Below are 14719 nucleotides of genomic sequence, written 5' to 3'. Positions count from 1 at the left end.
AGCTAGGTTCCACTTGACGATGGAAAAAAATAATGTCGAGTTAGGTCCTGGCTCCAAGAGATGAGCGATGCTCACAAATGCCCATCCCCACTGAGCCAGCAGGGTCATCCGTTGTTCCTAGCACCAGGACCGAGTTGCGTATTTAATTGATAATGGGATGGATATGCTGTTTAATGAGGCAATAATGCGGTCCGGGAGAGAGAGCGCTTCAGAGGATGAGGATACCCTGATGAGGGAGTTGGCTCCTCGCCAAGCAAGTTGGCACACCCCAGTCTCTCCATCATAACCATGCTGCAAAGCCTGAGTAGGAAACATCTGAGCTGAAACTCGGAAATTGCTTAGGAAGATGGGAGGGAGAATAGGGAAGTAGGAAAATACCAGTTAACCTGCCCCGAGAGCTCGTTTTGGTACAGGGGAGATGAGTCTGTCCCGGGAGTATTTTTAAAAGCCAGGAAGACAGTTCTTTAAACTTTGTTGCTTTAACCTTGTTGGTTGTCTTAAGGTTTCTTAGGGATTTGGAGGGAGGGGCAGGGTAAAGGTTTATCTTCACCGTCCACTAAAGGAAGCCCTTTCAAGCTGAAACCTGATTATCTTCCCTGTAGGCTGGTGGAAGCACGTGGTCGGTTGAGGCTGCCCGGTATCAGAAGGTGAGGCTAGCGCAGTCAAATGTGGAAGAAGGAACCCCACCAGGAAAAAGGATCCCCGCCTTCTGGAAAGCCAGTCTGTTGCAGAAGAATTTGTTTGGTAAGATATCGAGAGGCGGTGTTGCAATCTGTAACAGTAGATTAGTGGGAAGATGGTCAGGTGGTTTGTGCTGGGGCTTCAACAGACAGATTTCATGTCTGTGTGTTTTTGCAACACCTTTCTATAAAGGGAAACATAATTTAAAATATGATTACTTAGTGTTGTAACAGTCTTCTCAAACGTCTTCTGCATTATGCCGAGATCATTATCAGAAGCTGATATTAACTTGCAAAGAATTTTATGCAAATCAGTCTCCTGCTCCAAAATGAAATTTTCTTCCATAATGCAGTGCATGACCAAAATAAAAAACCAACTGTAGAAGTTTTGGGCAAAATTCCACTCAAGAGGTATTTGGGGGGTGGGGTGGGGTGGTGTGTGTGTGTGTGTGTGTGTGTGTGTGTGTGTGTGTGTGTGTGTGTGTTGTTTATTTCCACATAATCCTCCCTTTCTCCCCCTGCAAGAAAAAGCTACTTGATCCTTCAATATGCTTCAGTTTCTCCCATTAGGCAAGTAGATTAAGATTCAGAAAAGGGAGAGGCAGGCTGAATCTGCCCTGCTCCAGATCCTTGGCAGTTTACCATTGATAGGGGGGAAGAAGGGAGGAGACAGCGTCGGTGGCCTTGCTCTTGGTTATAGAGGAAATTGACTGCTGGCCATCGGGGACCACCTTTGTACCTGTTTTTGCATAGAATTTACAATGGCTCTGTAGTGCCTATATAGTGTCTATATAGACACCTTGACATCAGTTTTTTTCCATTTATTTTCACACCCCATGTGAGGTAGAGTGAGGTAGGTATTATCCTAATTTTCCAGATTAGGAAGAGGGGTTGAGTGATTTGCCTAAAGCCACATAGCAGGCTGAGTGATTTGCCTAAAGCCACATAGCAGGCTGAACTGATGGAGGTGAACTGATAATAATAATGATTGTGATATCTAAGTGCTTACCGTATGCCAGGTGCTGTACTAAGCACTACAAGGTAATCTGGTTGGACACAGTTCCTGTCCCACATAGCGGTCACAGTCTTAATCCTTATTTTACAGATGAGGCAACTGAGGTAAAGAGAAGTGAAGTGACTTGCCCAAGGTCACACAGCAGACAATGGCAGTGCCAGACTTACAACCCAAATCCTTCTGACTCCCAAGCCCATGCTATATCCACTAAGCCACACTGCTTCTCTTTCCACTTCTCTTTGCCGGTGCTTTCCACTAGGTCATACTGCCTACTCCTTGGGCATTTTGGCAAGCATTGTGAAAGAAGGGCTAGAGCCAGAGGGTGGAATTCTCTTCCTTTTTCTGGTTTTGTCCCCTTCCCCTTTCCTCCCATCCCAGGATGGGAATGAATTCCCAGAGGAAGGGTCCCACATGGGGATTCCTGGCTTGAACATTGCTCTTTGATGGGGCTACCATTTTTGAGGTAATAATTAGTCTTCCTTCCACTAGCATCAGAAATGCCTTTCCCCAAGGGGTCGAGGAAGTTAATACCAGAATATTGGAGTTGGTTACTTGTGAATTCTGTTCCTGGAAGAATCACTTAATGTGTGATCTTGGGCTAGTCACTTATCCTCTCTGTGTCTCTTGTTAAATCCCCTTTAACATGCCTGTCAACCCCCACAGGAATATTATTATTACTAACATTTATTAAGTGCTTACAGTTTGCAAAGGTACTCTACCAAGTGCTGGGGCAATTATAAGAAAATCAAATGAAGACAGGGTGCCTAGCCCACGAGAGGCTCACAGTTTAAGTGGGGGAAGACCAGGCACAAATAAAAAGGAATAGAAGGCAGAACCAGGTTTATATTTCAGCGATAAAATATCAGCTGTAAGAAACATTTCAATCTACCTGGAGGGGAAGGCAGACTTTGGAGACGGACGGTCCTTGGTTATAAGCTGGTTGGACAGTCTAAAAGTTGGGAAGGCAGTTTGCCTCATGCAGGGGAAAAGGGGGAGGATGTCCATGGCTCCTGTGGTGTCAGGTGGGAAGGAGAGGCTGCCTCAGCCTTTCGGCGACTTGAGCCAGCTAGGGCCCAGGACCTATCTCCCTCCACCTCCAATGGGTCCTGGGGTCATGCTTAGAGCCCCAACCCCTTCATGGTCCTTAGGTCTGGAATGGCCTGCTCTGCTTTGGACCCCCTGGACCATTCCTGGGCTTTTCCCCCTGGGCTTGCCTGCAACTGAACTGGGCTCTGACTTGGCAGTTGTTTGGTGTCGCCTCACTGAATTCACTTCTTTGTGAGTCTTGGTTAATCAATCAATCAACGATACTTACTAGGAGGGAGCATGTTTGCTGTTCGTGTGGCTTTAGACCAGTTTGCTCAGGTGGGAGAGTCCAGGGGCGGAATCCCGGGTTGAATTCAGGGCCTCTGGACTTTGTCCGTCAAGGCTCCTTATTTTTTCCAAACCCCACTCCTTTTTGAAAGAGGAGGATGAGGATTCCGAACAAGCACAGAGTATAAATAGTCTCAGCTTGGTTTATGCATTGTAAGAAATAGTATCCATCTGTTAACAGCAAAAATTTAATAGTATCCCAAAATACCCCCAAAACCTCCAGTGCCATCTTACTCCCACCCCTTCCACTCCTTTACTGATTTTGCAAATTGAATAAATTAACTGCCTATTAAAAATGGAATGCATTTTTTCCTTTGTTGTCCTTTTGTAAAGGTTAAAGAGGCTCTTCATGAGACTTAACAGAAAGGTTGCTTCTCACCACTTCCCAGGAGTACAAAGAACCTGCAATTCCTCTCCCTCCGGTGGTTTTGACTATGCAGGCCTCCTTTTCGGGGTCAGTATCAGGAAAGTCTTTGTACCAAGGCTTTGTCCTTACAGCTGATGACTTCTCCAAGCACTTAACACAGTGTTCCACATTCAATTGGTAGCCAATAAATGCCACTAATTGTGGTTGTTAGTGAAGTGTCCTGATGGAGAGAGGCCTGCTTCAACCCCTTTCAGTGTTCTGGCTCTCAAACTTGCTCATCCTGCCATCACCTTCCTGCCCTGGGTCGTCTTGACCTACTCACTCAAGTCAGTGGTTCATCTTCTCTCATCCTGGCGGCAGCTTTAACGGCTAGGAGGGAAGATGAGAGAAACAGAGTGGCTCAGTGGGAAGAGGACAGGCCTGAGAGTCAGAGGACCTGGTTTCTAATCCTGATTCTGACTAGTAATAATAATTTTGGTATTTGATAAGTGCTTATTGTGCGCCAGGCACTGTACTAAATGCTGAGATGGATTCAAGCAAATTGGGTTGGACACAGTCCCGGTCCCACGAGGGGCTCACGGTCTCAATCCCTGTTTTACAGATGAGGAAACTGAGCCCCAGAGAAATGAAGTGACTTGCCCAAGGTCACACAGCAGACAAGTGGCAGAGCAGGGGTTAGAACCCAGGACTGTTTGATTCCCAGACCAGTGCTCTATCCACTATGCCATGCTGCTGATTGTTGCCTGCTGTGTGACCTTGGGCAAGTCACTTCACTTGTCTGTGCCTCCGTTTCGTCATCTATAAAATGGGAATTCAATATTGGTACTTAGAACAGTGCTTGGCACACAGTAAGCGCTTAACAAAAGCCATCATTATTATTATTCTATCTAGTCTCTCCCCCGCTTAGACTGTAAGCCCCTTGTGGGACAAGGACCATTTCCAACCTGATTGACTTGTACTTAGTCCAGTGCTTAGAACAGTGCTTGACACATAGTAAGCGCTTAACCATTAGCACCACAACCATGCATTTGCAATAGGCTGCTCATGTCTGGCCTTATTCCCCCACACCTTCTGATCTTGTTGGATCTTGTCCTGGGCCTGACAGGCCTAGGCCGAGTTAGATCAAATACCCAGTGCCTGGTTCTACCCTAGGGCCCCCAGTCTGAGAAGCCGTAGCGGGCTAAAGTGGGCATCGACAGTGAGGAGGGAATATTTTTGTTGCCATACTATCGGGCACTTGGGACATGCGTTTTGTGAGTTGTTTAATCTCCAGATTGAACTTCTTCCCCCCACTCAAAAGTTCAGTCTCTTTCTGGTTTGGGGATAATTTGCTTGCGGTAAAATCAGCCGGTGGAAAAGAAATCACGAGCTGAGTTTGTTGGATTTTTCCAGTAATGTGAAGTGGTTAGAGAGGTGGTTTGTGTTTTTGTGTGGCAATAGCTCCACCGTTAATTTTTTTGTGTGGGTTTCAGTATTAATAGTTTGGGATTAGCGTTCACAAATATTGTAACGTACTTCCCAAGTGCTTAGTACAGTACTCTGCACACAGTAAGCGCTCAATAAATACGATTGATTGTTTCCAGAATATCTGAGATTAATTACTTGTATCCCAGGATCTGTCTGAGCCTCTCCCTTCAAGATATTCCACAAGACATTTTTCTGTGGCGGTTCAGTAGAGGGAAATTGTATGGTGTAGATTTGGAAATGAATTGGTGGCAGAGCACTGAGCTTCTCAGAACCATTCTGTTTTTTGCGCTACATACATATTTACAGTTGTCCATGGTATTTGATGATGAAATTCACCTTGGTTTGTGTGAGGCTGCAAAGGCCATTGTGGATCTCACAGTTGTGTCCACAAACACTGTCCCTTGTTGTGAGTTGTGTGTAACGTTTGCAGTGCCTGGCAGTGTTTTCTTTTTTGCCTCCTTGTTTCTCAATCCTTACAGGGCATTTGCTTGAAGTGAGCCTCTCTGTTCTCGATAACAGTACACCATGCTGGTCTGTTCTCAGCAACTGACTCCCAGTTTTCAGGTGGGATGCAGCACTGTCTGAAACTTCTTGCTTTAAGATGTCAACCACAGTTTTAGGAGACTAGGATGCTTACTTTTTTATTATTATGGTAATTGTTAAATGTCCACTAAATGCTAAGCACGGGGGTAGAGACAGTGCAGTCAAATGAGACATGGCCCCTGTTCCCTTGGGACTCAAAGGCTAAGGGGCATCTCTAGGATCGTTTTATCCTTTTCAAGCAGGTTCCTCAAAATCCCCAAGGGAGAAGGATGTGGTCGAAATTCTGTAAAGATGGTCAAAGAGAGAGTCCAGTGCCCCAGAGTTTTCAGAATATCTCCTTTGAAGTCTTAACCTTCTTCACAGTATTTGAATTCTCCTGATTGAGGCACAGCCAGGTCTGCGACCAGTCAATCTCCAGCCTTATGGCAAGAAGCCTATTTGAATAATTCTCTGTGAGAGAGCCTTAAAGCTTGTTGTGGGCAGGGAATGTGTCTGTTATATTGTTGGGTAGTCTCCCAAGTGCTTACTACAGTGCTCTGCTCAGTAAATAATGTTGATTAAAACTGTATTTTCTCCAGTGCTTATAACAAGCACTGTGAGGCCCATGTGTCCAACCTATTTACCTTGTATCTACACCAGGGCTTAGAACAGTGCCTGGCACATTGTAAGCACTTAACATAGACCATTATTAACAAAATGTATATATATATATAAAATATATATTTTATATAATATAAAATATAAAATATACCTATATTTTTATAATGGTCTTTGTTAAGTGCTTACAATGTGCCAGGCACTGTTCTTAGCTCTGGTGCAAATACAAGGTAATCAGTTTGGATGCATCCCATTTCCCAAATGGGGCTCACAATCTTAATCCCCATTTTACAGATGAGGTGACTGAGCCCAGAAAAGTTAAATGGTGTTTCTAGGTCACACTGCAGACAAGTATTGGAGCTGGAATTAAAACCCAGGTACTTCTGACTCCCAGGGCCATGCTCTATCAGGCCATGCTGCTTATATGACATACATGTATATGTGTGTGTGTGTGTGTACACATGTAAAGACACACACCAACCATAGGATATTTTTGAGGAGTAGGGGGAGACATGGATTGAACTTGTTTTAGAAAAATGTTGTGGAGAGCATAGTGAAGTATGGACTGGAGAGAGGGAAGAAAGGAGGTAGGGAGGTCCATTAGGAGGCTGTCGCATTAGTCAAGGCTGAATAGCATAAATGCTAGGATCAGCATAGTAGTTGTAGTTGAATGGAGAGGAAAGGACAGATTTGCATGATGTCGTGAAGATAGAACCAACAGGTTTGGTGACGGATTGAATATGTGGGTTGAGTCAGAGAAATGATTTGAAGATGATGCCAAGGCTACAGGCTTGTGAGACAGGATAGTAGTGTTGTCCACAGAGCTGGAAAGATGAGGAGGACAGGCTTTATACATGGGAAGATGAGGAGTTCTGTTTTGGACCTGTTAAGTTTGAGGTGTCTGTGGGACATCCAGGTAGAGATGTCCTGAAGGCAGGAGAAAATAGAAGACTGAAGAAAAGGAGAGAGTTCAGGGATAAAGATAAAGATTTAGGAAACATGCACATAGAAATGGGAAGCAGTGTGGCCTAGTAGAAAGAGCACAGGCTTGGGAGTCAGAAGACCTGGATTCTAATTCCAGCTCCGCCACTGCTGAAGGTAGGACCTTTGGCAAGTCACTTAACTTCTTAGCTGTTCTCCCTCGTACTTAGACCATGAGTCTCATGAGCGACAGGGACTGTGTACAACCTGATTTTCTTAGATCTATCCCAGCACGTACTACAGAGCTTGGCACATAGTAAGTAAGCACTTAACACACACCATAAATATTAATATTTATTGGAGATGATAGTTGAAGCAACTGGGGCAAATGAGTTCTCCATGGGAGAATAGAAGGGGACCAGAATTGAGCTTTAATGGACTCCCACAGGTAAAAAGTGGGAGTCAGAGGAGGACCCTCTAAAAGAGACTGAGAGTGAGCGGCCAGAGAGATAGGAGGAGAACCAGGAGAGGACAGTGTTGGAGAAGCCAAGGTTGGATAATGTTTCCAGGAGAAGGGAGTGGTCCACTGTATCGAAAATATATCTGCAAAATATGTGTGTGTGTGTGTCTGTCTGCCTGCCTGCCTGCCTGCCTGTCAAGATAGAATGTAAGTGTCCTGGTTGAGGGGGTGATGGCCCAACCTGATCCCTACAGTTGGTGATGCCTCTTACTTTTCTCCGGGCTAAGGCATCTTGTGATCAAGAAGCCATCTCATAATCGGGAAGGCACCCCGCCTGCCTTTATGCGTCACTGATTAAATATGTAGATACAAAGCGGAACCTGTTTCAGTGAATTACTGAGGAGGAATAGATCTTTTTCTTCTGCATGTTCAAAATGGAAGAGTAAGGCGGTGAGGTGTTTAAGTTTTTTTAATTGAATGTTTTTGGCTAAGTGTTTCTGGACACATGTGATATTAATCAGACCCTCTGAGGTACCCCCTTTTTCTTCTGGTTGAGACACATCCATCCCAACCAAAGTTAAGAAAACTCAATAATCTGAATGCAGCTCTGGAAATGGAATGTCAGCTAACCTGTGCTTCTCCTGCTGCAGAATAAATCTTTTCTCCAAATAGTGGTTGACTTTCTCAGTAGGGTTGGTTTGGGCTTGGGTAAAAAAAAAAAAAAAAGACAACACAGCATCAAACACCCACCCACCACTGTTATCACATCATCTGCAAACTAGCTTTATCTTTGCCTTGAGAGAACTTCAGGGCCAGGGACATGGCAGGAGTCTCTCATCAGAACAGATGGGAAGATTGAGGTTGGGTGGGGCAGAAAGTTTTTAGAGCTGGGCTCAGATTAGAAAAAAAACCTTGTTTTCCTGGTTTTATTCTTGGACCAGAAGAAAATTAGGTTTTTAGTGTAAGGGGGAAAAAAGTTATAATAGCTCAAATCCTGAGGTATTTTGAGGGGACCGACATTGGGGCTATTTATATGTTGGCTGGCACAGCAGTCCAAATTTGAAGTGAGGGGTTGGGGGAGAAAAGGAAATGAGATGGTTTATGCATTACTTCAGTTGTAGAAATAAAGAAGAGGGACTGGATAGTTTATCCTCTAAACGGCAAGCTTGTTATGGGCAGGGAACTTGTCTACCAACTTCATTGTACTGTACTCTCCCAAGCGATTAGTACAGCGCTCTAAACATAGTAAGCACTCAGTACAGTTGATGATGATGATCATCATCATGATCCATGGCCACCAATTTAATCCCTGAGAGGAATGGGATATTTTCTTATCTTCCTGAAAAGAAGTGGGACAGTATCCCTTCTTGCTTTAGCCCATTCCTTTGCTAGTACAGTTATATAAGACAGTTCAGGTTTGCAATTGTTTGTAGAAATGACTTCTGCTAGCTCAGAGCATCACCTGAAAGTACACTCTCTATTTCACAGACTTCCTCCTCACTTAGTCCTTCCCCTCTCATTCAGGCCTCTCTTTCCCCATACACATGAACACACATTCATACTGTTGGAGAGCAGCAAAATAGTTAAAAGGTGAAAAAAAATACAATAGCTTGCGTGTTTCTCAAGGCCTTGGGGACACTCTTACCACTTGAGAAGCAGCGTGGCCTAATGGAAAGAACCAAGTTCTTTGGAATTAAGGAGACTGGGTTCTAATCCAGGCTGGGCAACTTGGCTGTGTTGGGACCTTGGGCAAGATGCTTAACTTCTCTATGCCTCAGTTTCCTCATCTGGAAAATGGGGATTAGTTACCTGTCCTCCCTCATCGTCATCAATGGTATTGAGTGCTTACTAAGCACAGAGCACTGTACTAAATGCTTGGGAAAGTACAATCTGACAGAATTGGTAGGTATGAGAAGCAGCGTGGCTCAGTGGAAAGAGCCCGGACTTTGGAGTCAGAGGTCATGGGTTCAAATCCCTGCTCCACCAATTGTCAGCTGTGTGACTTTGGACAAGTCACTTAATTTCCCTGTGCTTCAGTTACCTCATCTGTCAAATGGGGATTAAGACTGTGAGCCCCCTGTGGGACAACTTGATCACCTTGTAGCCTCCCCAGCGCTTAGAACAGTGCTTTGCACAGAGTAAGTGCTTAATAAGTGCCATTATTATTATTATTATTATAAGCTTATGTCCTCAGTGCCCTCCTGAGACATGGGACATGTCCTGTGTCCTATCTAATTATCACGTGTATACTCCAGCACTTAATATAGTGCGTGGGACATATTATGTGCTTAAATACTATAATAATAAAAGTTATTATTATTATTATTATTATTATTGCTCTGGTGTGGCTACTTCTCCTCTCTGTATTCCTCAGCGTACCCCTTTAGTGCTTTGAAATACCCCCAGAGATTTATTATTCTTGGTGACGGCCTCAGTGATTGGCTATCATGTGCTCTCCTGAAAGGCATCTCAACTTCTGGGTAATAATATATGTCAGGTAGAGTTATTCAGAGCCATGACATCATCTTTAATTTCTACTAGCTGTTTCCTCAAGCCCCATTTGAGGAATAAGGAAATCTCCAGTGATTCCCGCCACACAGGAAATTGGATCAGTAGTGGTTTTGGACAGAAGAAACTTCATTACTGGATCAGAACTTCGGTCCATGCAACCCAGAATTCTCTCTCCGACAGTAACACCAAAATAGGTTTGGAGAAATTGTATGGTGTTTCTTCCCCTGATGACAGCCATCCTTATGATTAGAAATAGACTATCTCATTTTTCCCCCTGCAGCCTTTAGCATAGGCCTAAATTTGAAACATTAGCTAGGTAGTATATGAAGGAAAGGTTCCTATTATTTGTTGTGAATCTATCACTGTAAAATGGTAGATTCAATCAAATGGGGATTTAATACCTGTTTTCCTCCTGGGTAGACTGTGAGTCCCATGTGACAGGAACACTCATTTATTCAGTCGTATTTATTGAGCGCTTACTCTGTGCGGAGCACTGTACTAAGCACTTGGGAAGTACAAATCGGCAACATATAGAGTCGGAACCTACCCAGCAATGGGCTCACAGTCTAGAAGAGGCGGGGGACCGACAACAAAACAAAACAAGTAGACAGGAACAGTGTCCAACCTGATAAATGGAAACCAGTGCTTGATACAAACACTTAGCAAATACTATTATTTTTACCACCTGCAAGTATCAATAATTGCCCCACATTCTGATATTGGGCTTTACCCAGTCCTCACTCTTCATTTTATAAGTTTTAGTCATGTTCCCACTCACCATTTTTTTTATGGTATTTGTTAAGCACTCATGTCCTCACATTACTGATAAGCCATTTCAGATTCCTCATTCCAGTTAGCACTCTTGTCCCCATTGTTGTCTTTGTCCTATATGTGTTCCTAATGTGGTATTTCCAAGTGTGGGAGTTGTGCTCTAAATCCCATGTGATTAAAATAAAACAGTTTAGGTAAGGAGAAAGTTTTTCCTGTCTTGTGGAGTCATCTCAGTTGCTTATGTAAATTTCTGAGCAGATCTAATATCTGTTCATTAATCTAGCACAGTTTAATTTTTGAGAGTATATGACATGTTGTCCTGGAAATAAATTGTAATAATATTGAGTGCAGGAAGTCTTTTAATTTAAGATGTTTCAAGTTAAGATAAGCGGCACTCAGATTTCTAAATTGACATATGGTTGCAACACCTTGGTTGTAATGTAAAAATACTAGCTGTATGAAACTGGAGAAGCAGTTTTAAAACCATTGGTGTTGAGAGAGATTAAAGATGGAGGGGAGGTAATCTGATAACCAGGTGGTCACCGAAGAAAGTTAACATGCCCATTTTAGATGGCGTAAGTCAGCAACTCTACAATAATAATAATTCTGATAATGTCATTTGTTAAGCGCTTACTACGTGCAAAGCACTGTTCTAAGTGCTGGGGTGATAAGGGTGATAAGGTTGACCCATGGGGAGCTCACAGTCTTAATCCCCATTTTACAGATGAGGTAACTGAGGCACAGAGAAGTTAAGTGACTTGCCCAAGGTCACACAGCAGACAAGTGGCGGAGCCAGAATTAGAACCCATGACCTTGGACTCCCAGGCCCGGGCTCTTTCCACTGAGCCATGCTGGTATTTGTTAAACGCTTGCTATGTGCCAGGCACTGTACTTTGCGCTGGGGTGGATACAAGCAAATTGGGTTGGACACATGGGTCTCACAATAATAATAATAATAGCATTAATTAAGCGCTTACTATGTACAAAGCACTGTTCTAAGCGCTGGGGGGTTACAAGGTGATCAGGTTGTCCCACGGGGGCCCACAGTCTTCATCCCCATTTTACAGATGAGGGAACTGAGGCCCAGAGAAGTGAAGTGACTTGCCCAAAGTCACACAGCTGACAGTTGGTGGAGCTGGGATTTGAACCCACGACCTCTGACTCCAAAGCCCGGGCTCTTTCCACTGAACCACGCTGCTTCTCTAATCTCAATCCCCATTTTACAGATGAGGTACCTGAGGCACAGAGAAGTTAATTGACTTGCCTGAGGTCACACAGCAGATAAGTGGCAAAGTGGGATTAGAACCCATGACCTTCTGACTCCCAGCCCCATGCTCTAGCCACTATGTCAGACTGACCCTATCCAGGAATCTCTCTGATTCAATATGAATCCATTAAGATAGTTACATTACTGCTATTATTATTATTGGTAGTAGTAGTAGTGGAGCACTTATTATGTGTCAAACACTGTACTAACTGCTGGGGTCCGGGGAGGGGGGGTGGGTACAACATAATCAGGGCTCACGTGGGGTTCACAGACTCAGTAGAAGGGAGAATGAGTATTGAATCCTCATTTTACACATGAGGGAACTGAGGCTCAGAGAAGGGAAGTGACTTGCCTAAGGTCACACAGCAGTTAAGTGGCGGAGCCAGCTTTAGAATCCAGGTTCTCTGACTCCCAGGCCGGCCGTGGTCTTTCCACTAGGCCACGTAATCCGTAAGGATCCTGAGTAATTTGCATAAAAATAGAGCACTAGGAAACAACCTTCATTTATAATATCGTTCCTGTGTTCTGATTGAAAAAAGTTTCAACTAATGAGTTTTCAGGAACCAGTGGATCATAGGCCACACGGCTGTAGTCCGTAACGGTACAATCCTAAGTGATTTGTGTAAAAATAAGGCACGAAGAAACAATACCCCTTTATAATATTGTTCCTGGGTTCTGTTTGAAAAAAATTTCAACTAGTGACAGTTTTCAGGAACCAGTTGTGTCATAAGTCCAGGGACTGTCTTTATTCCCACAACAGCAAGGATCCCACAACTGCAGAACGTTATTAGTCCATCATCATCATCATCATCATCAATCGTATTTATTGAGCGCTTACTGTGTGCAGAGCACTGTACTAAGCGCTTGGGAAGTACAAATTGGCAACATATAGAGACAGTCCCTACCCAACAGTGGGCTCACAGTCTAAAAGGGGGAGACAAAACCAAACGTACTAACAAAATAAAATAAAAAGAATAGATATGTACAAGCAAAATAAATAAATAAATAGAGTAATAAATATGTACAAACATATATACAGGTATACATAGTCCAAGTATCCACCCTCTGTTCTCTCACACATTCTGGGTCATTTTAGTTCAGAAAGTTGTTCTGAGGCTTTATACTGTATGACAGAGTTCCTAAAATCTTGGCAGCTTGTCTGCCAGCCCTCCTCACTGACTTGTTTTCCTGAGCAAGTTTGGAATTGCATGGCAGTGCCGTTGCCTGGTGGGTCACGTTTGAGGTTGAACTAGGTCTGCTGCCATTTCTCGTAGAAGATCACAACGCGAGGGAGCTAGAGTTTGTCGGAAATGAACAAGAAATCCACCCCCTTCCCTTCCCAGCTGTGCAGCTTGAGCACCACAGATACAGTAATGGGAGTTACTACTGTGTTTCTCCTATCTCCATGGGAAGAAAACATGTCTCTCTCAGAGTAAGCCCATTGTGGGCAGGGAATGTGTCTACTAATTCTGTTGTATTGACTCCCCTGAGAGCTCAGAACAGAGCTCTGTACACTGTAAGCACTCAGTAAATACCATTGATTGGAGTAGACTTAAGGAACACCTCAAACTAGAAACAGCCAACTAGTAGAGCTCTCTGCCTTCAACAGAAATGGGCAAAATTGTTTTAGAAATAGGCAGAATTTAAAAATAAATGGATGAAGTTTTAAAATAACTTGGCTCTTATTGGAGAAAGAGGAGGAGCTGATTTGGGCTAAATTTTAAATATTTGGAAAATGTAAAACTCTTGGGACTTTTTAAATAATACACGCAGCTAGCAGTAGTTGTTAGTCCTTCAAATTTTATTTATCAGGTTGTTTTCTTTGAGGTCATGGAGTTTAAGAATTTATATTTAAGAGAACTGGCAAGTTATATTTTGTTTATTAAATAATGCCAAGCAGTTAGATGTGACTATTTCTTTCTTTTTCCTAAGTTTTCATGAGGCTCTAGCTAACTTACTGTTTGCAATTGTAATGTGTGTTATCTTTCTGAATGTCTTTGCCCTGCTTCCTCCCCCTTCCCCCCCCCCCACCCCAACATGCACTTCTTGCAGCCCTCCAAGCTGAGAGAACTTCTCACTTTAATTATTCTGTTTCACACTAGTGCAAATGAATATTTCCATGTTTGGAAGATTGAAACTCAGTTGTCATGGCAATACCACCTGAGGTCATGAGAGAATTCCTTGATGTGTTGTACCCTGCCCCTTTTTGAAAGATTTCTATTAACCGGAAAGACTGAAAGTTGTGTGTTTTGTCTTTAATTTGTATAACAAAGGACACTTTGGATTACTTTAGTGGGAGGTCTGCTTGACTCTGCTTGTTCCTGAAACCATCATCTGTGTAACCTTTTAGAAGCAGTATGGTGTAGTGGATAGAGCACTAGCCTGGGAGCTCTAATTCATCTGTTGTGTGACCTTAGGCAAGTCACTTCACTTCTGTGTCTGTTACCTCAGTTGTATAATGGGGATTGAGACTGTAAACCCCACATGGGACAAGGACTGTGTCCAACCTGATATGCCTGCATCTACCCCAGTGCTTAGTATAGTGGCCAGCATATAGTAAGCGCTTAATAAATACCACAATTATTATCATTATTATCTGTCCCAGAATCAGAGCCTTTTGCCTTCTCAGGCAGGCAGGGTGTTGCCTTTAAAAATTTGGGAGGAAGGAATATTGATTTCCCCCTAGACAGTCCCAGATCTCTTTACTAATATATTTTTCATTTAGAAAAACAGTTCCAATTTGTTT

At 43.4% G+C, this 14719-nt stretch overlaps 1 protein-coding gene across 1 annotated transcript in view; it reads left to right on the top strand.

The window, feature by feature from the left end:
* Nucleotides 1–606: 606 nt before the first annotated feature.
* Nucleotides 607–14719, top strand: part of NACC2 (NACC family member 2) — a 113643-nt gene continuing 99530 nt past the window's right edge. Inside the window, exon 1 of the mRNA XM_038744491.1 lies at nucleotides 607–744. The gene's annotated coding sequence lies outside the window, so the exon portion shown is untranslated. The remainder of the gene's footprint in view (nucleotides 745–14719) is intronic.

The sequence above is a fragment of the Tachyglossus aculeatus genome, chromosome 4 (assembly GCF_015852505.1).
Source record: "Tachyglossus aculeatus isolate mTacAcu1 chromosome 4, mTacAcu1.pri, whole genome shotgun sequence".
Lineage (NCBI taxonomy): Eukaryota > Metazoa > Chordata > Mammalia > Monotremata > Tachyglossidae > Tachyglossus > Tachyglossus aculeatus.
This window is presented reverse-complemented; position numbering and strand designations above follow the sequence as displayed.